This window comes from Mus musculus, chromosome 1, assembly GCF_000001635.26.
Source record: "Mus musculus strain C57BL/6J chromosome 1, GRCm38.p6 C57BL/6J".
NCBI classification, from domain to species: domain Eukaryota; kingdom Metazoa; phylum Chordata; class Mammalia; order Rodentia; family Muridae; genus Mus; species Mus musculus.
Window position 1 is genome coordinate 29,396,699 of NC_000067.6, and position 25,976 is coordinate 29,422,674.

Sequence of the window (25,976 nt, forward strand, 5' to 3'; positions counted from 1 at the left end):
CTTCCTGTCTCAGCATTTCATATGCTTATGAGCCAGTGAAAACCAACCGCCCCTGTTAGGTTAAAGCAGGATTACATGTGCAAACCCCATAGCTTTGAATGCTCAAATTTTAAGTGTAGTGAGAGAAAAGCTATATATTTTGTAGGTTTTTCTTTTGGTGGGTACAATTTCCTCAGTATATTTAAAAGCACTGTAATGTTCTGAAAATAGACATCCATAGGTAACAGATACATATATTGAAAAGAGAAATTTTTCAAGTAATGTTTAATACAAATTTTACCTTCTTTTTATTTTTCAGCACAATGTATCTACATTCTGTAAATTCTAGTTTTTGCCAAAAACCTCATTCTTAAAAAGTTTTCATATGGTAACCATTAATGCTCTGTAATTAGTGAGTTTTTGTTTGATCATCAAAAACATGAAAAGCAAAAATGTTATGTAAATATTTTGAAAAATATTACTATATATCAATTAGGATAGAAAATGTGTAAGTAGCGACAATCTTAGTGGTTAAAACAGATTTTCCATCTTACTTGAAACAACATAGGATATTCAGTTCTTAATTCAGTTGGCCAGTTATTTTCTTAAGGTGTGAGTTAAATCCTGGATTAAGTATCGATTTTATGTTTGACCTTCTTCACCAATAATTAATTTACTAATATGATATTTATATTTAAAAGAATTTAACAAGAATATTAGCTCTATATTGTAAACACAATACCCCATTTATAAGTTAGATACCAAATAACACAGGCCTATTTCTAAAATTTAAGGAGTCACTTTAAAAAACAATTGACATTGTATAAAAATTGGAAAAGGGCCATAAATTGACAGTGAACTCAAACTATTCAGAAGGAAAATCAGAATTACAGGGATGAGCCTGAAATGTGGATGTTCTGTAGATGTTACCAGTGTATGCTCTTGTCTGGCTGTGAAGGAGTTTGTGTGACCAAGAATCAATGCCCACAAAAGAAAACCTTGTGAGGACAGTTCCACATGATCTGAACTGAAAAATCTATCTGTGAGTCATATGCTCATTCTCCTCAAGAAATTGCATAGGCTGCTAAATGCCCTTGGAAAACACCCAATATTTACATTTTATATCAACTTAATTAAATGACCTTGAAGATAATTAATAGTCATATCTGGTCATTAAAATTTCTGTTTCTCTTGGCATTTTAAAGTAACACGTTGAGACAGCAAGTAAGCAAAAAAAAAAAACTTAACATAGAAACAATTTTCTATTTCATATGTGCATTTATTATGATGGGCATGCTTTTACTTTTGGATTTGAGCCATCTTAGTGCATGTATATGAAGTGAGATAAACTACCATAAGGCAAGATAGACATTAGTTCATCAAATTAATCCTTTCTTATATGTTTTTATTGATTATTTGGAAAACTCATGACACACTCATTTTCCACTTTTCTCAAGTCTTCTACATCGTCCCCCCAAAAAGAAAAGAGAGAAAACCACAAGTCTAATCTTTGTTCCACACATACTCACTGGAACCTGGTCAAACTCCCAGTGCCCCACCCCTTAAAGTGAGTTTTTCTCTACCTACATCTCTGCTAGGAGACATCGGTTGTTGAGGGATATACTTCAGCATGTATAATACTTTTCACCTTTTACATAGAACAGGTGAAAATCGATTATTTTAGTGCAATTGTTGATAGCTTTTACAACCTACAGAGATAATGACAATAAACAGACATTGGACTAGCTACATTTAGAATAGAAGCTGTAGAAACTTGAAATAGAAATTATCCATCAAAAGCAATATCAATCTGCAACTGCTATACAGGCATATAGAACTTCTATTTAATATTATCTCTTGACTATATAGCACATTATAAGTATATAGCACACTTCTCAGGAGGATACAAATTCACACATATGTGTAGGCTTATATTTTTCAACACCTACTTCACAAGTGTAACTTAAAAGCATTAAACTCCCTTGTAGCTCACCACCCACCAGAGGTAGTAGAAAGGAAAGTTTAATAGGGCAAGAAGAATATGGAACTGTTTAGAAATTGTTCTTTAGGTTAAATCCAATCTGTATTGTGAAGATATCAGTAGTTCAGTTCACATTAATCAGTAATGGTAGTTTGATCCACTCACAAAAACCATGTACAAATCAGCAACAGCAGTTCAATCAAGAAGAGACTATGAGGCTCTGCCAATCACAGTAGGTCTGTGGAAGTGGCAAGAAGCCTCCAGAACACTACCAGAAGTTCTTTAGTGTCTTCCTCTCTACAAAGGCAGGAGAAGTGATGATCAGCAAATAGTAACAAGGTGACCCAATACCAAAGAGCTTCATCATCATTGTCCTTGCCTTTGTCTTTACTGAAGATCAGTTTCAGCAAAGCCTAATGAAGACCAGCAAAGGCTGGAAAGGACAACCAATACCACAGAATGTTGTTCACTCTCTGTTGGGTTATATTTATATCCTTTCCAAACATCATTCTTTCTTAAGTGTCTGCTCTAGCAGACATCCAGAAAAAACACTGTAAGTCTGTTCTCAGCAAAACATCCTCCCCTGTCTTCTTCAGCACAAACATCTCCCCATAAGAGCGTTTCTAGAAAAATATCTTATGACACAGTTGAGTCTCCAAAGAAACCAGTAATTTCCACTTCAAGTATATCAGAACCAAAGTATTTCTCTTCTTGCTATAAATGCAGAGTATTGAAATTGTATACTGCAAAATAACTCATATATTTCTCTTTCCTTTGTACTTATAGCTGAGCATTATGTGAGGATTTTGATATATGAGACAGACAGACAGACAGACAGACAGACAGACAGACAGACAGAGAAAGAGAGCTGGAGTCCAAAAGGACCAGAAGCTTGACACTTACGCTAGTCTGACTAGACAGTAAAGTCCCTGCATGTGTCTGTCTTCTCCTCGGTGCTGTGGATGCAAACATGTACCACTGTCCTTTTTTATGTCAGTTCTGGGGGTTAAACTGAGTCTGGGATTTTCTTTGTCTGTAATTGTTGTTATTAAGCACTTAGTTTCCTATAACCTACCACTGAATATTATGGTATTTGTTTAACTTATCAGACTCTTGCCTGAAGTATTGACCTCTGTTTGATGAAAGTAATTAGATCCTCTGAACCTGTAAGGAAAAAAGGAAAAAAGAAAAAGAAAAAGAAAAAGAAAAAGAAAAAGAAAAAGAAAAAGGTACACCTTAGCATGAATGGCACTAATATGAATGGAACTTCGATGGCATGAATAAATTATTCATAATTTTGTAACAAAGTTTTCAATAAATTAGATCATATTAAGTTAATGTGTACAGAACACTCATGTTTTTTACATTAATCATTAAGGTTACTGCTATCTTAGATTCTACCTATATATTGACAGCATTTTTAAAGATTTTCAGCAAAATAGGGTTGTCTATATTTTATGTTTTCTTAAGTGATTTTCTAAATTATATTCTTGTCCATTATCTTTGCATAATATGGCCAAATACCTAATAGAATCCTCATAGAATTGAGCATTTTTCTTGTTGTTTTTGGTTTCAGTAGGTTCAGTTCATGCTCACAGAGAAGCCATGACAGCAGTTCAAGATAAGACAAGTATGAAACTGTAAGGAAACATAGGAGAGGTCAATGGAAGATACAGTCCATAAGAACATACCATCATTAGTCAATTCTGCCAGCTACACCCTAGTTCTCACCCTTCACTGCTTCCCAATAATGTAATCATATTATGACTATACTATGGATTAATCCATTCATCATGTCAGACCCTTATACTCAAATAATCTATGCAAATGCTATCAAAAATATTTCCTGCTTCTCAATCTAATCTAATAGACCATAAATATTAGTCATAATGATTTTGATAAATTAAATTTCTGAATCTCCCTGGTTAATATAGCTGATCTACACATTTTTGACACTTTGGTTTTAATTCCTATCATTTTGTGCATCTGTGAACTAAGTGTTACTGTTGTCAGCAACAGTCTGGGGACTGGTAAAGCTGAGCTTAGCATTCACTGAAATGAGAAAGCTGGGATACAAACTCAAAGTTCTCTAGAATGGAAGCATATGAACCTGTGATGTGTCTTTGTATGGGTCTTAAGGAAAAATGATTGAATCTGGGCATGTCTTCTTATAATGTGTGTACAATGTTGTGCCTTCTTCATAGGAAATTGTATCCAGAAACATGGGATAAACCTTTCTCAAAAGACAGTCATTTGAGTTACTATACATTTTCATGCTTTTTATAATTCCTTATATTTTTTATAGATCACTGACTATTCCCATCATATTCTACATTACCGTTTGGGAGTTTTAAATGCAAACACTGGATATGCAGAAATGGGTCAGTTGTTAAGAGTACATACTGCTGTTGCAAATGACCCTGCTTTGGTTCCTAATACTCACATAGGGTATCAAACAGCTCAGAAACTCCTATGATCCCAGCTCCAGCGGATCTGATGCTCTTTTATTGATTCTGTGGGCACTGTACTCATCTTTACACACACACACAAACACAGAGAGAGAGAGAGAGAGAGAGAGAGAGAGAGAGAGAGAGAGAGAGAGAGAGAGAGAGAGAGAGAGGGAGGGAGAGAGAGAATCTAAGAAAATGTAAATAACCACCATTGTAGAGTTTCTGGTTGTTTTTTCTTTATTGTCTTAATGATCATCATAATACCAACATTATACTCACAAGATTGTACTAAAATATAAATATTCTTTAAATATCCTTTTGCTTTCATGTTACATGCATTAGGCAGAAGTATGCTAGCTAATTATTTATGGTTTCCTAAATTATAATACTTCATAAAAACCTGGCTTAGTTCACACAAACCATCTAGTTCATATTTTATTGTTCGTTGTTGTTGTTATTTGTTTGGTTTTGTTTGTTTGTTTGTTTTATGTTTTTAGTTTTTTGAAGACAGGGTTTCTCTGTGTAGCCCTGGCTGTTCTGGAACTCACTCTGTAGACCTGGCTGGCCTCGAACTCAGAAATCTGCCTGCCTCTGCCTCCTGAGTGCTGGGATTAAAGGCATGGGCCACCACACCCAGCTAATTCATACTTTTATATCACATAGTTTTTAGCAGACCCACAGAAGGTAACTACCAACACAATAATTTTGGAATATTTTAACATTCTACAAGAGATTCATACACATTAGAAATTACTGGATTTTTTTTCCTTTCCTCTAAGTCCCTTGGTACTACCAATGTATCTATTGACTATATGGCCAAAAAAAAAAAAAAAAAAAAAAAGAATATTTCTTTATGTCCTCCATAAGTATTTTCTATGAGTTTTTGTAATTTCCTCATATTGAATTTGTACATCTTCCATATCTTATCTATAAATATTGCCTATTTGGCAAAAGGTCGATACTATTTTTATTTACATACAGTTGCTATTTGCTTTTGAATACATTTTTTACTGTGTTAAATAAATTTATCTTTCCAAATTGCTCAAATAATCTTCTTTCTCCATAAGAAGTTGCTATTATACATTTATATCCTATGCATGATCTTACTGTTGTGGATTTTATGGCTAGTTTTGTTACTTGAAACATATATCATATAATGTAGAAAATACGTAAGTCAGATGATCATCCATCTTAATTATTGTTTTTCTGTGTTGTTAATTGTATTACTTGTTTTTTTTTTTTCTAGGACAATTGTCAAATGAAATTAACAAGTTTTCTCAAAGACTGTTTTTTAAAAAGCTGAAGAATGATTGTACAAATATTTTTGTAAACTCGCTGAACTTCTATTTCTTGTAGTATTTCTTTACACAACCCCCAGTGTGCATGTGTATGTGCGTGTGACCACATGTGTGTGTGTGTTTGTGTTGAGTATGTATACGAGGCATACATATAATTCTTTATCAATTCACTTACAACACTACTCTAACTTTATTTACTGAAGAGACCTATTATTTTGGCAGATACCAAAACCTCATCACTCTTCTCACAATTTGTTGATGTGTACATAGATGTACATGTTCTGATAACTGGTGATGTCCAGTAAGTATCTGAGATTTCAAAGATCTCTAAGCACATTCATTTCCCTAGTAGTTATCCTAAAGTGTATTGGTCACCATTTAATTACTTTTGTCTGGAATTATTTGCTCAATTAGCTATGTACAATTTTAACTACTATCCCAAGCTATTTTAAAAATCATTTCTCTATACAATTATATGACTGAAGTCCCCCTTCTTTTTCCTACCAAAATAGAGCTTGTGAGTAGGCAATGAAAGATATTTCCACCGGGCAAGTCCCAAGCTCTTGAATACTCCAGACCAGGTGCTTAAACGATAAGCCCCATGCAATTATAGCTCTAAGCCCACAGATCTACATCCCTGGTTCTTGGCTTTAGAAACCAGAGACATGACTCTGGGTCATCAGGTTGGAGACCTCATGTTCTGGGCTTTAACTTCCATCAGACTTGGCTGCTGCAAGCCCTGAAACATTATGCACCAGACAGCACAGATCTGAGGCAGAGCCTCCAGCAGCCACCATGTTGCAAACCCAGGGTGTCTTTTACATTCTAGGAAACAGGGCACTCTGTCTTCAACCACCATCTGCATCATTGTTATCCTGAAATTATTTTATTTATTTATTTATTTTATTTTTATTATTATGTTTTTGAGACAGGGTTTCTCTGTGTATCCCTGGCTGTCATTCTGTAGACCAGGTTGGCCGCGAACTCAGAAACCCACCTGCCTCTGCCTCCCATTAAAGGTGTGCACCACCACTGCCCTGCCTTATTTATCTATTTTTATTGGTTATTTTATTTATTTACATTTCAAAGGTTATTGCCTTCCCAGTTTCCCCTCCCCAAACCTCCTATCCCATCCCCCCTTACCCTGCTTCTATGAGGGAGCTTGCCCCACCCCCAACCCCTCAAGCTCATCCTCTCCTTCCTCACCACTCTAGAGTTTCCCTACACTGGGCCATCAATCCTACCAAGAGCTTTTCCTCTCAGTGATGCTCAACAAGGCTGTCGTCTGCTACATATGTGGCTGGAGCCATAGGTCCCTCTATGTGTACTCCTTGGTTAGTGGTTTAGTCCCTGAGAGCTCTGGTGTGTGTGTGTGTGTGGGGGGGTCTGTTTGGTTGATACTATTGTTTGTCTTATAGAGTTGCAAACCCCTTTGGCTACTTCAGTCCTTCCCCTAACTCCTCCATTAGTGTCCCTGTGCTCAGTGCAGAGATTGGATGTGAGCATCCACAAATGTATTGGTCAGGCTCTGGCAGAGCCTCTCAGTGGACAGCCCTACCAGGCTTCTGTCAGCAAGAACTTCTTGGCATCCACAATAGTTTCTGGGTTTAGTGTCTGCAGATGAGATGGATCTCTAGGTGTGGCAGTCTCTAGATTGTGTTTCCTTCTAACTAGCATCCCCCCTAGTAACACCACCCTCACCATGCCAATATTATGCTGCTGCTTTTTTTGCAGAAGTTCACTCACTTCTACTAACTGTGAAGAGGACTTGATGAGAAACCCGTAGAAACCCTTTTTATGAGCCTATAGTGGACTGCAGTAAGAATAGGAGGAAGAGTGGTTGAAGGATCTATTTGTATGCTGGTCACAGTCTCGTTTGTGTGGAGTGTGTTTGCAGCATCACATGCTTTCTGCTGGATCACCGGGGTGAGCATTGTCCCACGCTGTCTTGTGTGGGACTAATTGCACAGTAGGTAGAATCATTCGGGTTTACTTAGCATACTGTACTGTTTTCTAGTGCCGTCTGGAGTAGTTGTAGTGTGAATGTCTCTTGTGCCATAACTGAGTGATTTTCTGAATCCTTTAGGCTTCCTGGGAGTAATTACAGTATCAAGAACAGCAATGTGTTGAGCTCATCTACATTGCCCATAGTCAGTTACTGGTCAATTGCCAGGAAAGAGGCAGTCTGACTGACAGTTCTATATTCACAGAATGGGCATGGGGCACGGAGCTTGTCAAAGGAAGCAACCTTGAGGTTTTGAGTCATTCACAGAAAGCACTACCTTGTATATGCAATTCAAGTTTAAGAAAAGCTCAAAACCTATGTTTACCAGTGTTCTTTATAGAAACAAATATTTGCAGGCACCTTTCATTGCTTTAATGGAAATAATGACAAAGTAGAATTTTATAAAATATGGGAGAGAGAAGAAAGAAAATGAGCATGTGAGGAATGGGGAAAGGGCTGTACACTTAGTGTCTGGTTATTGACTATGACTGAAATGAACCTAGGTAGGAAAGTGTGTCCTAAACTTACAAGCTTCTAAAATAATCATATAGGAAATACTACTAATAATGCTCATAACAGAGGTCATATAGAATGCTCAGCAACTAGGGGTATTATTGACAATCCAAAAAACCCATGCTTCGCTCACAGCCCCCACATAACAATGTACAAACATCTGTGATTCAGTTCCAGGAGATCCAACACCATTTTCTGTCCTCTAGAGGTACCAGGAATGCAGGTAGTCCATAGAAATATATGGGAGAAAAACATCTATATGCATAAAATGAAAACAATAAAAATTTTAAAAATATAGTTACAGTTAAAAGGGTTATAATTGAAACACATTCCATGTGTGAAGCATTTAATTTGGTTTTGATACATACTATATTCTAAAATCAAGACCTTTTTATTATTATAATATTTAAATATTTCTTAATATTACATATATATTAACAAACTAAAATGGCATAAATAATTTTTTATTTGCACAGTCAATTCAACTTTTACTTACACACTCATTCAGAATCAAATAAAAACTCTTAAGGAACATTACTTACATGTTTCTAACTAAGAAAAATAACTATTAATTACTTTTCAGCATTATATTTAATTCTTACACCACTTTTTTCTCATCAAATATTTTAAAAGTGTAACTGAGTATAAACTAAATACCACTTCTAATTTTGCAAAGTCTTACTGTAAAGAAATAATATTACAACTTCAAAGTAGATTCTTAAATTTTTAGTTGAAAACAATTTTTTCCCTAAATTTCATTTATTTTTCATGTGTTTAAATTGAGATGAAAATAAAAAGGATGTGAATATTTGTTGGAATATCCTTACTCTCCAGTTGAACTGTGCCTTAAGATACTGAGCCTATGTGTACTCATCTTTCTAAACAACTGGAGTTAGCATAGTTTAGTGTTTACACAGTTTCGAGGCATTAAAACACAAATTGGACTTAGGATGTAATTTGCATGCTGACTGCAACCTACCTTCTGCTATTCCTGGCACGATGTGGAATTTAACTGCCTTCTTTATTTCTGATTTTTCTTCCCCCAAAGCAGACTCAACAGCTTTAGCTGCAGATGGGGCTCGGTATGGCAGTTATTGGCCCCAGATGCTGCACTCTGGAGCACGTTTAGCCAACAGCATCTGGCTCCTTCTCTGCCTGTGCAATTGACATTCATGTTGACGTTTGGCCTGAACTTCTTATGGACTCTAAGAAGTAGATATACAGATAAAATGTAGGTTAACTCCCTGATGACATTAACTTTGGTGTATTTTCTTTTTTCTCAGTATATGCTTCGTAAGAATTATGAAATACATGCAGTGGAATGCCACACATTTAATAAAAATATGGTTAAAATTTTGAATGGATCACTGAAATGGTCTAAAACTCATGAGTACAAAATTGTATGGTAGTGGCTGAAGAGGTGACTCCATGCTCACATACTCTGGCTCCTCTAGGTACACCATTATTGTGCCTCAGCAACCACATGGTCTCTCACAACCTTCCTTAACTTCAGTTCCAGGGACCATATGCCCTCCTGTAACTCAAGCAACAGGCATGTAAATAGTTCACAGACATAAATCTTATACCCATTAAAGAAGAATATATATATATATATATATATATATATATATATATATATATATATAAATTGTGAGAAGTATGAATTTTTTGTTTTAAATCTAGTTTTTATTTCAACAAATTGTGTTTAAATCATGTATACAAGCACTAAGATTTGAATAAATTCATATTAAAATATCACCAATCAACAACATGTGAAAGATTTCATTGTATCCACGCAAGCAAATAATGGAGCTACGTGTAACAGATATGTGTTTATGCTACAATGAATGTCTCACTGACATTTTAATGATGCACATTCAATAAACGAGGGAATAAAGGGTTAGATATATTCAGTAACATCTTCAGAAATCACATGACTCCGACTCTCAGAACAAGGCCAGCAAGGATTCCCAAACCATGGGTTCAGATAATCACGAAGCTAAAGCTGCTCTTTTAATAAAAGGTGAATATGTTGCTACTGACCATCACTCAGTTTTTTTTTTTTTCATTTTTTTTTAGGTATTTAGCTCATTTACATTTCCAATGCTATACCAAAAGTTCCCCATACCCACCCACACCCACTCCCCTACCCACCCACTCCCCCTTTTTGGCCCTGGCGTTCCCCTGTACTGGGGCATATAAAGTTTGCGTGTCCAATGGGCCTCTCTTTCCAGTGATGGCCAACTAGGCCATCTTTTGATACATATGCAGCTAGAGTCAAGAGCTCCGGGGTACTGGTTAGTTCATAATGTTGTTCCACCTATAGGGTTGCAGATCCCTTTAGCTCCTTGGGTACTTTCTCTAGCTCCTCCATTGAGAGCCCTGTGATCCATCCATTAGCTGACTGTGAGCATCCACTTCTGTGTTTGCTAGGCCCCGGCATAGTCTCACAAGAGACAGCTACATCTGGGTCCTTTCGATAAAATCTTGATAGTGAATGCAATGGTGTCAGCGTTTGGATGCAGATTATGGGGTGGATCCCTGGATATGACAGTCTCGACATTGTCCATCCTTTCATCTCAGCTCCAAACTTTGTCTCTGTAACTCCTTCCATGGGTGTTTTGTTCCTACTTCTAAGGAGGGGCATAGTGTCCACACTTCAGTCTTCATTTTTCTTGAGTTTCATGTGTTTAGCAAATTGTATCTTATATATTGGGTATCCTAGGTTTTGGGCTAATATCCACTTATCAGTGAGTACATATTGTGTGAGTTCCTTTGTGAATGTGTTACCTCACTCAGGATGATGCCCTCCAGGTCCATCCATTTGGCTAGGAATTTCATAAATTCATTCTTTTTAATAGCTGAGTAGTACTCCATTGTGTAGATGTACCACATTTTCTGTATCCATTCCTCTGTTGGGTTCTTTCCAGCCTCTGGCTATTATAAATATGGCTGCTATGAACATAGTGGAGCATGTGTCCTTCTTACCAGTTGGGGCATCTTCAGGATACATGCCCAGGAGAAATATTGCTGGATCCTCCGGTAGTACTATGTCCAATTTTCTGAGGAACCGACAGACTGATTTCCAGAGTGGTTGTACAAGCCTGCAATCCCACTAACAATGGAGGAGTGTTCCTCTTTCTCCACATCCATGCCAGCATCTGCTGTCACCTGAATTTTTGATCTTAGCCATTCTGACTGGTGTGAGGTGGAATCTCAGGGTTTTTTTGATTTGCATTTCCCTGATGATTAAGGATGTTGAACATTTTTTCAGGTGCTTCTCTGCCATTCGGTATTCCTCAGGTGAGAATTCTTTGTTCAGTACTGAGCCCCATTTTTTAATGGGGTTATTTGATTTTCTGAAGTCCACCTTCTTGTGTTCTTTATATATGTTGGATATTAGTCCCCTATCTGATTTAGGATAGGTAAAGATCCTTTCCCAATCTGTTGGTGGTCTTTTTGTCTTATTGAAGGTGTCTTTTGCCTTGCAGAAACTTTGGAGTTTCATTAGGTCCCATTTGTCAATTCTCGATCTTACAGCACATGCCATTGCTGTTCTGTTCAGGAATTTTTCCCCTGTGCCCATATCTTCAAGGCTTTTCCCCACTTTCTCCTCTATAAGTTTCAGTGTCTCTGGTTTTATGTGAAGTTCTTTGATCCACTTAGATTTGACCTTAGTACAAGGAGATAAGTATGGATCGATTCGCATTCTTCTACATGATAACAACCAGTTGTGCCAGCACCAATTGTTGAAAATGCTGTCTTTCTTCCACTGGATGGTTTTAGCTCCCTTGTTGAAGATCAAGTGATCATAGGTGTGTGGGTTCATTTCTGGGTCTTCAATTCTATTCCATTGGTCTACTTGTCTGTCATTATAACAGTCCCATGCAGTTTTTATCACAATTGCTCTGTAGTAAAGCTTTAGGTCAGGCATGGTGATTCCACCAGAGGTTCTTTTATCCTTAAGAAGAGTTTTTGCTATCCTAGGTTTTTTGTTATTCCAGATGAATTTGCAAATTGCTCCTTCTAATTCGTTGAAGAATTGAGTTGGAATTTTGATGGGGATTGCATTGAATCTGTAGATTGCTTTTGGCAAGATAGCCATTTTTACAATGTTGATCCTGCCAATCCATGAACATGGGAGATCTTTCCATCTTCTGAGATCTTCTTTAATTTCTTTCTTCAGAGACTTGAAGTTTTTATCATACAGATCTTTCACTTCCTAAGTTAGAGTCACACCGAGATATTTTATATTATTTGTGACTATTGAGAGGGGTGTTGTTTCCCAAATTTCTTTCTCAGCCTGTTTATTCTTTGTATAGAGAAAGGCCATTGACTTGTTTGAGTTTATTTTATATCCAGTTACTTCACCGAAGCTGTGTATCAGGTTTAGGAGTTCTCTGGTGGAATTTTTAGGGTCACTTATATATACTATCATACCATCTGCAAAAAGTGATATTTTGACTTCCTCTTTTCCAATTTGTATCCTCTTGATCTCCTATTGTTGTCGATTTGCTCTGGCTAATACTTCAAGTACTGTGTTGAAAAGGTAGGGAGAAAGTGGGCAGCCTTGTCTAGTCCCTGATTTTAGTGGGATTGCTTCCAGCTTCTCTCCATTTACTTTGACGTTGGCTACTGTTTTGCTGTAGATTGCTTTTATCATGTTTAGGTATGGGCCTTGAATTCCTGATCTTTCCAAAACTTTTATCATGAATGGGTGTTGGATCTTGTCAAATGCTTTTTCTGCATCTAACGAGATGATCATGTGGTTTTTGTCTTTGAGTTTGTTTATATAATGGATTACATTGATGGATTTTCGTATATTAAACCATCCCTGCATCCCTGGAATAAAACCTACTTGGTCAGGATGGATGATTGCTTTAATGTGTTCTTGGATTCGGTTACCAAGAATTTTATTGAGGATTTTTGCATCGATATTCATAAGAGAAATTGGTCTGAAGTTCTCTATTTTTGTTGAATCTTTCTGTGATTTAAGTATCAGAATAATAGTGGCTTCATAAAATGAGTTGGGTAGAGTACCTTCTACTTCTATTTTGTGAAATAGTTTGTGCAGAACTGGAATTAGATCTTCTTTGAAGGTCTGATAGAACTCTGCACTAAACCCGTCTTGTCCTGGGCTTTTTTGGCTGGGAGACTATTAATAACTGCTTCTATTTCTTTAGAGGATATGGGACTGTTTAGATGGTCAACTTGATCCTAATTCAACTTTGGTACCTGGTATCTGTCCAGAAATTTGTCCATTTCACAGCTTCGGTGAAGTAACTGGATATAAAATAAACTCAAACAAGTCAATGGCCTTTCTCTATACAAAGAATAAACAGGCTGAGAAAGAAATTAGGGAAACAACACCCTTCTCAATAGTCACAAATAATATAAAATATCTTGGCGTGACTCTAACTAAGGAAGTGAAAGATCTGTATGATAAAATCTTCAAATCTCTGAAGAAAGAAATTAAAGAAGATCTCAGTAGATGGAAAGATCTCCCATGCTCATGGATTGGCAGGATCAACATTGTAAAAATGGCTATCTTGCCAAAAGCAATCTACAGATTCAATGCAATCCCATCAAAATTCCAACTCAATTCTTCAACGAATTAAAGGAGCAATTTGCAAATTCATCTCAAATAACAAAAAACCTAGAATAGCAAAAAGTCTTCTCAAGGATAAAAGAACCTCTGGTGGAATCACCATGCCTGATCTAAATCTTTACTACAGAGCAATTGTGATAAAAACTGCATGGTACTGGTATAGAGACAGACCAGTAGACCAATGGAATAGAATTGAAGACCCAGAAATGAACCCACACACCTATGGTCACTTGATCTTCGACAAGTGAGCTAAAACCATCCAGTGGAAGAAAGACAGCATTTTCAACAATTGGTGCTGGCACAACTGGTTGTTATCATGTAGAAGAATGCGAATCGATCCATACTTATCTTCGTGTACTAAGGTCAAATCTAAGTGGATCAAGGAACTTCATATAAAACCAGAGACACTGAAACTTATAGTGGCTTCATTTTTATTTAAACTCTATAAAGTCTTTAATTTCTTTCTTTATTCCTTCCTTGACCAAGGTATCATTGAGAAGAGTGTTGTTCAGTTTCCACGTGAATGTTGGCTTTCCATTATTTATGTTGTTATTGAAGATCAGTCTTAGGCCATGGTGGTCTGATAGGATACATGGGACAATTTCAATATTTTTGTATCTGTTGAGGCCTGTTTTGTGACCAATTATATGGTCAATTTTGGAGAAGGTACCGTGAGGTGCTGAGAAGAAGGTATATCCTTTTGTTTTAGGATAAAATATTCTGTAGATATCTGTCAGGTCCATTTGTTTCATAACTTCTGTTAGTTTCAATGTGTCTCTGTTTAGTTTCTGTTTCCACGATCTGCCATTGATGAAAGCAGTGTGTTGAAGTCTCCCACTATTATTGTGTGAGGTGCAATGTGTGCTTTGAGCTTTACTAAAGTGTCTTTAATGAATGTGGCTGCCCTTGCATTTGGAGCGTAGATATTCAGAATTGAGAGTTCCTCTTGGAGAATTTTACCTTTGATGAGTATGAAGTGTCCCTCCTTGTCTCTTTTGATAACTTTGGGTTGGAAGTTGATTTTATCTGATATTAGAATGGCTACTCCAGCTTGTTTCTTCAGACCATTTGCTTGGAAAATTGTTTTCCAGCCTTTCAATCTGAGGTAGTGTCTGTCTTTTTCCCTGAGATGGGTTTCCTGTAAGCAGCAGAATGTTGGGTCCTGTTTGTGTAGGCAGTCTGTTAGTCTATGTCTTTTTATTGGGGAATTGAGTCCATTGATATTAAGAGATATTAAGGAAAAGTAATTGTTGCTTCCTTTTTTTTGTTGTTAGAGTTGGCATTCTGTTCTTGTGGCTGTCTTCTTTTTTGTTTGTTGATGGATTACTTTCTTGGTTGTTCTAGGGCGTGATTTCCGTCCTTGTATTGCTTCTTTTCTGTTATCATCCTCTGAAGGGCTGGATTCGTGGAAAGATATTGTGTGAATTTGGTTTTGTCGTGGAATACTTTGGTTTCTCCATCTATGGTAATTGAGAGTTTGGCCGGGTATAGTAGCCTGGGCTGGAATTTGTGTTCTCTTAGTGTCTGTATAACATCTGTCCAGGCTCTTCTGGCTTTCATAGTCTCTGGTGAAAAGTCTGGTGTAATTCTGATAGGCCTTCCTTTATATGTTACTTGACCTTTCTCCCTTATTGCTTTTAATATTCCATCTTTATTTAGTGCATTTGTTGTTCTGATTATTATGTGCGGGAGGAATTTCTTTTCTGGTCTAGTCTATTTGGAGTTCTGTAGGCTTCTTGTACGATCATGGGCATCCCTTTCTTTATGTTTGGCAAATTTTCTTCTATTATTTTGTTGAAGATATTAGCTGGCCCTTTAAGTTGAAAATCTTCATTCTCATCAATTCCTATTATCAGTAGGTTTGGTCTTCTCATTGTGTCCTGGATTTCCTGGATGTTTTGAGTTAGGATCATTTTGCATTTTGTATTTTCTTTTTCTGTTGTGTCGATGTTCTCTATGGAATCTTCTGCACCTGAGATTCTCTCTTCCATTTCTTGTATTCTGTTGCTGATGCTCGCATCTATGATTCCAGATCTCTTTCCTAGGGTTTCTATCTCCAGCGTTGCCTCGGTTTGGGTTTTCTTTATTGTGCCTACTTCCCTTTTTAGTTCTAGTATGGTTTTGTTCATTTCCATCACCTGTTTGGATGTATTTTCCTGTTTTTCTTTAAGGACTTCCACCTGTTTAGTTGTGTTTTCCTGCTTTTCTTTAAGGGCCTGTAACTCTTTAGCAGTGCTCTCCTGTAATTCTTTAAGTGACTTATGAAAGTCCTTCTTGATGTCCTCTATCATCATCATGAGAAATGTTTTTAAATCTGGGTCTAGATTTTCCGTTGTGTTGGGGTGCCCAGGACTAGGTGGGGTGGGAGTGCTGCGTTCTGATGATGGTGAGTGGTCTTGATTTCTGTTAGTAGGATTCTTACGTTTGCCTTTCGCCATCTGGTAATCTCTGAAGCTAGCTGTTATAGTTGTCTCTGTTAAGAGCTTGTTCTTCAGGTGACTCTGTTAGCCTCTATAAGCAGACCTGAGAGGGTAGCACTCTCCTTAGTTTCAGTGGGCAAAGTATTCTCTGCAGGCAAGCTCTCTTCTTGCAGGGAAGGTACCCAGATATCTGGTGTTCTAACCGTCCTCCTGGCAGAAGTTGTGTTCCACTCACTAGAGGTCTTAGGATCCCGTGTGGAATCCTGTGTGGGCCCTTGCTTGTGTCAGGCGACTCCGCTGGCAAGGTACCCTGGTGCTCGAGTGGAGCAGAAGGGACTTGTGCCCCAGGTCAGGCCCGGGTAGTCTGCTTCCCTATTTACAGCAGTCTCAGTTTCTTCACGATTGGATTGGGGTAGGCACTGTGTTCCACTCACCAGAGGTCTTAGGATCCCGTGGGGAATCCTGTGTGGGCCCTTGCGGGTGTTGGGCGACTCTGCTGGCAAGGTATCCTGGGGCTCGAGTCTATCACTCAGTTTTAATAAAAGGTGAATATGTTGCTACTGACCATCACTCAGTTTTTAAGATGAACGATAGCTTATTCCTTTTCTTTTGGCTTCTTTTATTATTGCATGCTAATTATATGTAAATAAATTTGAGTGTAATATTTCTTAGTTGTATGTCATAGATGTCATACACCTTGATCCTCTCCCTGTCTACATTGCCCTCCTACTCACTTCCTGCCCATGCTATTCGCCACTTCCTCCTTTCCATTTTCTTTTCTGTGCCTTTAAACCATTAATATTTTCCCCTAAATTTCATGTGTGAGAGATGGGCTACTTCTCTTTCTGAATCCAGCTTATTTCTGTTACAATGATGGTGGTCTCAATTTCTGTCACTTTTCTGACACATCATATTTATTTTCCTTTATATCTAAACCTTATTCCATTATATGCACATAGCCCATTTCACTCATTCATTTTTCACTAAACAGACATCTAGGCTTATTTGAAATTTTGACCATTGTGACTATCCCATTAATAACATGTGTATGATGGCATTGCTGTTTACTATGATTTCCATTCCTTTGTGGGAAATACATGAAAGTGATGGAGCTATATCTTAGGAGAGATCTAGTTGTAGTTTTCTGAGGCAATTTCTTTATTACTTCCACTACATCTATACCAATTCACATTATTAATCGTGTTATATGCAGATTCCTTTCTCATTTGACATTCTTGACAGCATCTGTCTTTTTATGTATGTGTGTGCGTATTTATGTGTGTGTGTTTATTTGTACACATACACACATACGTTAGTTGTGTGTGTGTATAAGTGTGAGTGTGTGTGTGTGTGTGTGTGTGTGTCTGTGTGTGTATTCTTGATGATATCTATGCTGACTGGAATGACACAAAACATCATTGATGGGCATTTTTCTGTTGGATAGAGAAGTGTACTTTTCACATAATTGTTAAAATTTCAGACATTTTAAAAGCGTGTTTATTTCATTGGTTAGCTTGATTAGTATTTTGGTGTTTAATTCTTGTGTATGTGCTTGTATGTGTTTATATATGTATACAATTTAGTGATCAAAGAACTTTATAGACTATCTTCATCACTTTCTTAAATCAGGGTCTCTCACTAAATCTGAAGCTTAACAATTTGTCTAGACTGTGCACCAAGCAAGTCCCAAGGATGCAGCTTTATCCACCTCTCCAGTACTGGAATGGCATATATGTATGGGTGATTTTTACATAAGTGTTGGAATCAGGTCCTCTAACTTGTGGGACAAAAACCTTGAAAGTGATTCCACATCATGATATTTGGTAGTTTTAATTATTCATATACTATGCATACATCAGAGGAGGTGCTAGAAAGATTTCCACCTATTATTTGAACTAGCTCTTTCCCTGAAGATGCTTTTTTCTCCAATGTGATTTAGTTCTTCAATTGTACTTATGTTTACTAGGCTGCTGGAGTCTTTTTATGAATGTCTTTATCTGATACTATATCTTGAGGAGTTTTAGTTTTCTGACAGCAATTTTAGAGTTTCAAAAGTATTTGATGCATTGAGAATTTATTTTTGGAAACTGATTCAGTTTCATTCTTCTACATCTAAGAGTATAGTTTTTTGTAGATATCTCTTAAGTCCATTTGTTTCAAAACTTTTGTGAGTTTCACTCTGTCCCTGTTTAGTTTCTGTTTCCATGATCTGTCCATTGATGAAAGTGGTATGTTGAACTCTCCCACTGTAATTGTGTGAGGTAAAATGTGTGCTTTATACTTTACTAAAGTTTCTTTAATGAATGTGGCTGCCCTTGCATTTGGAGCATAGATATTCAGAATTGAGAGTTCCTCTTGGAAGATTTTACCTTTGACAGAAAATTTTATCCTAAAACAAAAGGATATACCTTCTTCTCAGCACCTCATGGTACCGTCTCCAAAATTAACCATATAATTGGTCACAAAACAGGCCTCAAGAGATACAAAAATATTGAAATTGTCCCATGCATCCTAACAGATCACCATGGACTAAGGCTGATCTTCAATAACAACAGAAATAATAGAAAGCCAACATTCACATGGAAACTGAACAACACTCCTCTCAATGATAAAGGAAGGAATAAAGAAAGAAATTAAAGACTTTTTAGAGTTTAATGAAAATGAAGCCACAACATACCCAAACTTATGGGAAACAATGAAAGCATTTCTAAGAGGAAAACTCATACCTCTGAGTGCCTCCAAAAAGAAACTAGAGAGAGCACTCACTAGCAGCTTGACAACACACATAAAATCTCTAGAACAAAAGGAAGTAAATTCACCCAAGTGGAGTAGACAGAAGGAAATAATCAAACTCAGGGGCGAAATCAACTAAATGGAAACAAGAAGAACTATTCAAAGAATCAAACAAACGAGGAGCTGGTTCTTTGAGAAAATAAAAAGGATAGATAAACCCTTAACCAGACTCACTAGAGGACACAGGGAAAGCATCCTAATTAACAAAATCAGAAATGAAAAGGGAGACATAAAAACATATCCTGAAGAAATCCAAAACACCATTAGATCCTTCTACAAAAGGCTATACTAAACAAAAGTGGAAAACCTGGATGAAATGGAAAATTTCTAGCCAGAAACCAGGTACCAATGTTAAATCAGGATCAGGTTAATGATATAAACAGTCCTGTATCCCCTAAAGAAATAGAAGCAGTCATTAATAATCTCCCAAACAAACAAACAAACAAACAAAAAAAACAACCCAGGACCAGATGGGTTTAGTTCAGAGTTCTATCAGACCTTCAAAGAAGATCTAATTCCAGTTCTTCACAAACTATTCCACAAAATAGAAGCAGAAGGTACTCTACCCAATTCATTCTATGAAGCCACAATTACTCTGATACCTAAACCACAGAAAGACCCAACAAAGATAGAGAACTTCAGACCAATTTCCCTTATGAATACCAATGCAAAAATACTCAATAATATTTGTGCTAGTCGAATCCAAGAACACATGAAAACAATCATCCATCCTGACCAAGTAGGTTTCATCCCAGGGATGCAGGGATGGTTCAATATACAGAAATCCATCAACGTAATCCACTATATAAACAAACTCAAAGACAAAAACCAAATGATCATCTCATTAGGTATAGAGAAAGCATTTGACGGAATCCAACACCCATTCATGATAAAAGTGTTGGAAAGATCAGGAATTCGAGTACCAACATAAATATGATAAAAGCAATCTACAGTAAACCAGTAGCCAACATCAAAGTAAATAGAGAAAAGCTAAAAGCAATCCCACTAAAATCAGGGATTAGACAAGGCTACCCAATTTCTCCATACCTATTCAACATAGTATTTGAATTCCTAGACAGAGCAATTTGACAAAAGGATATCAAGGGGATACAAATTGCAAAGGAAAAAGTCAAAATATCACTGTTTGTAGATGATATAATAGTATATATAAGTGATCATAAAAATTCCACCAGAGAACTTCTAAACCTGATAAACAGCTTCAGTGCAGTAGCTAGATATAAAATTAACTTAAACAAATCATTGTCCTTTATCTACAGAAAGGATAAATAGGCTGAGAAAGAAATTAAGAAACAACATGCTTTATAATAGTCACAAATAATATAAAATACCTTGGCATGACTCTAACTAAGGAAGTAAAAGATCTGTATGATAAGAACTTCAGGTCTCTGAAGAAAGAAATTGAAGAAGATCTCAGAAGATGGAAAGATCTCCCATGCTCATGGATCGGCAGGATCAATATAGTAAAAATGGCTATCTTGCCAAAAGCAATCTACATTCAATGCAATCCCCATCAAAATTCCAACTCAATTCTTCAATGAAGTAGAAAGGGCAATCTGCAAATTCATCTGGAATAATAAAATACCTAGGATAGCAAAAACTATTTTCAAGGATAAAAGAATCTCTGTTGGTATCACCATGCCTGAACTAAAGCTGTACTACAGAGCAATTGTGATAATAATAATGATAATAATAATAATAATAATAATAATAATAATAATAATAACAACCTGCATGGTACTGGTATAGTGACAGACTAGTAGATCAATGGAATAGAATTGAAGACCCAGAAATGAACCCACACACCTATGGTCACTTGATCTTTGACAAGGGAGATAAAACCATCCAGAGAAAAAAGTCAGCATTTTCAACAAATGATGCTGGCATAACTGGCAGTTAATATCTAGAAGAATGCGAATTGATCCATTCCTATTTCCTTGTACTAAGGTCAAATCTAAGTGGATTAAGGAACTCCACATAAAATCAGAGACAGTAAAACTTATATAGGAGAAAGTGGGGAAAAGCCTTGAAGATATGGGCAGAGGGGGAAAAATTCCTGAATAGAACTGCAATGGCTTGTGCTGTAAAACTGAGAATCTACAAATGGGATCTCATAAAATTTCAAAGCTTCTGTAAGGCAAAAGACACCGTCAATAAGACAAAAAAGGCCACCAACAAATTGGGAAAGGATCTTTACCTATCCTAAATCAGATAGGGAACTAACATCCATTATGTATAAAGAAATCAAGAAGGTGGACTCCAGAAAATCAAATAACCCCATTAAAATTGGGGATCAGAGCTAAACATAGAATTCTCAACTGAGGAATACTGATGGCGGAGAAGGACCTGAAAAAAAAATTTAGCATCCTTAATCATCAGGGAAATGCAAATCTAAGCAAATCTGAGATTCCACCTCAAACCAGTTAGAATGGCTAAGATAAAAAATTCAGGTGACAGCAGACTGGCAAGGATGTGGAGAAAGAGGAACACTCCTCCATTGTTGGTGGTCTTCCAAGCTTGTACAACCACTCTGGAAATCATTCTGGAGGTTCCTCAGAAAATTGGACATAGTACTACCGGAGGATCCCGCAATACCTCTCCTGGACATATATCCAGAAGTTGTCCCAACCGGTAAGAAGGACACATGTTCCATTATGTTAATAGCAGCCTTATTTATAATAGCCAGAAGCTGGAGAGAACCCAGATGCCCCTCAACAGAGGAATGGATACAGAAAATGTGGTAAATTTACACAATGGAGTACTAATCAGCTATTAATAAAAATGAATTTATGAAATTCCTAGGCAAATGGATGGACCTGGAGGGCATCATCCTAAGTGAGGTAACCCAATCACAAAACAACTCACATAATATATACTCACTTATAAGTGGATATTAGCCCCGAAACTTAGAATACCCAAGATACAAGATACATTTTGCAAAACACATGAAACTCAAGAAGAACGAAGACCAAAGTGTGGACACTTTACCCCTTCTTAGAATTGGGAACAAAATACCCATGGAAGGAGTTACAGAGACAAATTTTGGAGCTGAGATGAAAGGATGGTCCATCTAGAGACTGCTATACCTTGGGATCCATCCCATAATCAGCCTCCAATCCCTGACATCATTGCATACACTAGCAAGATTTTGCTGAAAGGACCCAGATAAAGCTGTCTCTTGTGAGAATATGCTGGGGCCTAGCAAACACAGAAGTGGATGCTCACAGTCAGCTATTGGATGAATCACAGGGCCCCCAATAGAGGAGCTAGAGAAAGTACCCAAGGTGCTAAAGGGATCTGCAACCTTATAGGTGGAACAAAAATATGAACTTACCAGTACCCCGGAGCTCCTGTCTCTAGCTGCATATGTATCAGAAGATGGCCTAGTTGGCCATCAGTGGAAAAGAGACCCATTGGTCATGTAAACTTTATATGCCTCAGTACAAGAGAACACCAGGGCCAAGAACTAGGAGTGCGTGGGTAGGGGAGTGGTGGGGGAGGGTATGGGGGACTTGAAATGTAAATGAAGAAAATACCTAATTTCAAAAAAAAAAGATTAACATGAAAAAAATTTTCTACTGTATTTTCTTAGTGAGTTTTACAGTTGGATTGTCCACCTTGTTGTAGGTGGTGCCAACCTTAAGTAGATGGACTTATGTATACAAGAAATCATGTGAGTACCCATGTGAGAGCAAGACCACACACAACATGTATCCATGGCTTCTGTTTCTTGTCATTCCGCCAGGTTTCTGCCTTGGCTTATTAAACAATGGGGTTTGACCCCAGAATTGTAAGCAGAAATAAATATTTCTTCCCCAAGCTGTTCTTGCTCATATTATTTTATCATAGCAGTAGAAACCCTAAGGAGGACAGTCCTATAATGAATAGTAACAGCAATTGATGTTACCCCATCTCATTCATAAACTCACAAAACAGAGTTCTGATGAATCTAGAGGAACAAGCACAGAGAATAGGAGTCACATACTCTTTAGTCAGCATCAAAATTGCTGGAGCTATCAGAAGGACACTACTAATGGATGTCCTTTACAGAATGAATCTCACAGATAAGAAAGTTCTGGATTCCTCCCCCAGTTCCCAGCACAGTATACAGATTCAACCATGACCAACCACATAAAATATTATACAAACATTGTCATAAATTAAATAAAAAGTAGACGAACATGCCAGGGTCATTACCATAAAAAATTATCCCTAATGTAGTCACAATATTGTTATAATATAGGAAATGTACAAATATCATGACAGAAATACAAAAACATGAATGCACATGGTAACATGGTTGAACCTGGTGTTTATAAATCCCCACTAGAGAACATTAATGTTGTTGGTATAGATGAAGTACCTGATATAGATCAATAACATACTTGAGTGAAAAGAAAGACTGCAGAGGGTATTAATGAGGCATTAAGATAGAAAAATTTAAAATGACCAATAGATATGAAAATATAGAACTCAAAAGGCCGAGTTTAAAACTCTTTTATGGTTTTAGTATAGATGTGAAAAAAATTCAGAGAATGAAGAAAAAGCTCTTGAAGTGTCATGTTCAGTGAATAGTTTAGAAAAATATGAGAATAACCCAAAAGATCAAGATGTGTGCATGATAATAAAGCTTGGGATAATAGGTCAAGAGGAAGGAGAGCAGGAACAAGGCTAAAGTAATAAGGCATATTTTGATATATAGAACAGTTTTCAAATATTAAAAATGCTATAGCATTCCAAGAACAGAAGACATTTGTACCCTCGGTATTCATGAGGAGAAATTAATTACCTTTACTAGACTTTAGTTAAATATGTAACCATATAGAAAGGAATATCAAATGCTGTAAGACAGAAGTGACCAATTTCTTATAAGAACTAACTCATGAAAATAACAGCATCCTTTTCCGGAGAAATTTGGCACCACATGAGGGCATGAAATGGTGTGCTTCAAGCTCCAAAATAAAAGAACTGCCAAACACTGTTACATTTATAAAGATGATGTGGATGATCAAATAATTATCTTTTCCTCAGTGGAAAGGCTAGAACCTCTTATAGTTTCAGTGTCACAAGAGAAAGTAGCTCAAATCTATAGCATCTTCTCTTGAATATTAACCAAGATGATTTACAACTTTATAAATAAGCCTTAGCTTTCACTGGTTCCCATTTAATTTCAATATTCAATGCTGAAAATGAAACACAGTAGCCAACGCCACATTTTATGTTCTTCCTCCTATGGTTTTATGTGGAATTTTTATGTTATTGAATAAGTGGAAGTTAATTTAAAATTAAAAGAAAATATTTTGAATGATTAAATGGACTTTCTGAACTCACTAAAGCTGGGTTAAGAGTAAGGAGGAAGGAGAAGCATTCAACCATGATAGTTTTCTGAAGACAGTTGATGTGGTTTGCCCCCTCAGTGATAACACTGCACTGCTTCAGGGACTGCCTTTGGCCTTCAAGGGTTTCAGGCACATCTTACTGCTTTCAGTTTTTGTTTTCAGACAGCTACATATATATCTCACTGGATTCAGATTTCCCAATATATCAGGCATTGTGACCCACCACAATAGATTCACTTTGATTTGATTAACATTTTCATAACTTTTTTTTCTTTTAAAAATCAAAGTGAAATGTGCTGCAAACTCAAATTTTTCAACTTTGGATCAGGGGAGGAGGATTCCCCCCACCCCCTTGTTCCTTGCTCAAGGACGAGGACTACACAGACTTCGATGGAGCCTGAGTGGACAGATCTCCAGAGAGGATCCGCTATCATGCAACTGTGGCAAGTCAGCAGCAATCTGGTCTTTGAGGATTCTTTTAAATGGTCTGCAGACACAGTTCCTTTGAGAATGACGAAGTCATCCGGGTCCGAATGATCTTCAGGAAAAGGATCTTATTAGATGGTGACCAATTCTGAGAAAAACAAATTGGTTATCATTTTGGTGAATACAGAAACATACATGGATGTAGAATGCTCTGCTGCCATAGGTAACTACAGAGATACATCTGCTCAGCATATATAACAGATCCCAAGCCAAAGTGGCCTCTCTCTTACACACTCCAGGAAGGGAGAGGTTCTGATTCTAGCTTCTAGCAGGAACTGGCTGGATAGAGGAATAGCCATCATAATTCATTCCAGACTCCAGGTGAAGCAGACTCCCATAGGAAAAAGCAACTCTGCTCCAAGTATCACAGGACATCTATTTCCCCCAAAGATGATCTCAAGGTATATAGTGTTGATAGGCTCCTCAGAATCCTGGATAAGATGGAGGTGGGTGTGAGTGTGTCAGAACACTGACTTTAAACTTCAGTTACCATAGAGACTGTGGTCACAAAGACAAGCCTAAGGAGAAAACAAGGGGAATTGGATAAGAGGAACACTGTATTAAGCCCCTGTCACCTCTTCCAATCCCTTTGAATGTCTTCTGTGTGGACTCAGGCTGTACTGGGAGAAATACTTTAACTTGCCTCTTATCTGCTGCTTCTCAGAATCAGCCTGGGTTTGCTTCACTACTCTTTTCTCCTTTTCCATCCTCCCACTTCACACAAAAGATGCCTTTAATCCCAGGACAGGGAGTCAGAGGCAGACGGATTTCTAAGTTCAAGGCCAGCTTGGTCTACAAAGTGAGTTTCAGGAGAGCCAGGAGCCAGGGCTGTACAGAGAAACCCTGTCTTGAAAAAACAAAACAAAACAAACAAACAAACAAACAAACAAACAAATGATGCTGTGTAAGAGGCCAACTGCTGAGCCACCTGCCCTTTTTCTTTCTACCTTAGTAAACCTTCTAAATTCTAGTCTTCCCTTTTGGCTTTGACTTAACTGTTTCAAAGGCAAAACTCACACAGAATGTGCCATCATTGCAACAACCAGAAAAGCTGTAAATATGTGCACAGTTACCATTGTGGCTTGT

At 37.1% G+C, this 25,976-nt stretch overlaps 1 non-coding gene across 1 annotated transcript; it reads left to right on the forward strand.

Moving 5' to 3' along the window:
• Positions 1 to 24,789: 24,789 nt before the first annotated feature.
• On the forward strand, positions 24,790 to 24,914 carry Mir6342 (microRNA 6342). The gene has a single exon (NR_105760.1). It is a non-coding gene; the product is annotated as a microRNA 6342 (primary transcript).
• Positions 24,915 to 25,976: the final 1,062 nt, after the last annotated feature.